Source organism: Falco cherrug, chromosome 12 (assembly GCF_023634085.1).
Source record: "Falco cherrug isolate bFalChe1 chromosome 12, bFalChe1.pri, whole genome shotgun sequence".
Classification (NCBI taxonomy): domain Eukaryota; kingdom Metazoa; phylum Chordata; class Aves; order Falconiformes; family Falconidae; genus Falco; species Falco cherrug.
In genome coordinates this window covers 7,591,418-7,592,527 of record NC_073708.1, presented here as the reverse complement: position 1 = coordinate 7,592,527, position 1,110 = coordinate 7,591,418, and positions in this window count along the sequence as shown.

Sequence of the window (1,110 nt, the reverse complement as noted above, 5' to 3'; positions counted from 1 at the left end):
TCTGTGCCTCCTCTTGGTTTCACTGGAGGGAGTTACCTCTCATTTCAGACTGCAGAAATTTCCACCGGGGTTCAGGGAACTGAGGGCATGGGAGGGAGGCGGCTAAAGGAGATGAGCTTATTACTGAAATAGCCCGACGTTTCTGGCAAAAAGGCACAGAAGAAAAGGCAGTGCGTGCTTCTGAGGGACGTGGTGTACCAGGGAGGTATAGAGACCAGCCGCAGTGTGAATCACTTGTCTCCAGTATCCCCACGACTCCCAGTTTGCATCTTGTGCTGCATGCCCCAGGCTGGATCTAAAACATGATGGATGAGGAGCTACTTGGCTTTGCATTTACAGCGTAGATGGCAGCGTCACGCTAAGAGAAACGTCTTCACATTGCTCTATCAGTACCCACAGTCACCAGCTAAAAAGCAATAAGGGGAAGGAAGAAGGAGGCTTCTTGTGCCGTGTTTACTCATGCAGTCCTCTGCGGAATGACTGGTAATGAAGAGAGCAGGGTACAAGTACTCCCTGGGGTAGATTCCCCCTTCCTTAAAAACCACAATGGAAGTATCTCATCCTCCTGTAACCTTTCTTCCCCGCTCCTCTACAAGCAACCCAAATCAGACACACAGAGTTCAGATTAAGCTCTCCGACAGCTCCATCTTCGGTGCGGTGGCAGGGTCCCCCCTGCATGAAGGGGCCTGGAGGACCTGAGTCCAAACCTAAGCACTGGATAAGGCTGTCTTAAATAATAGAGATGCCTTGCTCCTTGGGCAATGTGCTTGCAGGTGGCTCAGGACAGGTTTAGGAGGGCATTACTTATACGGAGTGAACTCGGAAGTGAGCCACCAGGTACCTGGGTAGAAAGACCCACTCTTTTAAGACCTTCCCAATGCCACGTTATTGTTTTAACTAGGTCCTGATGCTGTAACTGCCTCCACAGTGTCTGGGTGCTGCTGATGTTGGTAGGGAACAGCAGGAGCTGTTTGGACAGGACACGCAGGCTGTTCAGTCTGATTCCTTCCCGTTCTGGGGAAGGCATGGGCTCGGGTTCAGTCTGACCTTCTCCCTGCATTAGCTGCTCCTTTGCTAGGTTCACCTTCCCCTGTGAGGCTGGAGAAGCTC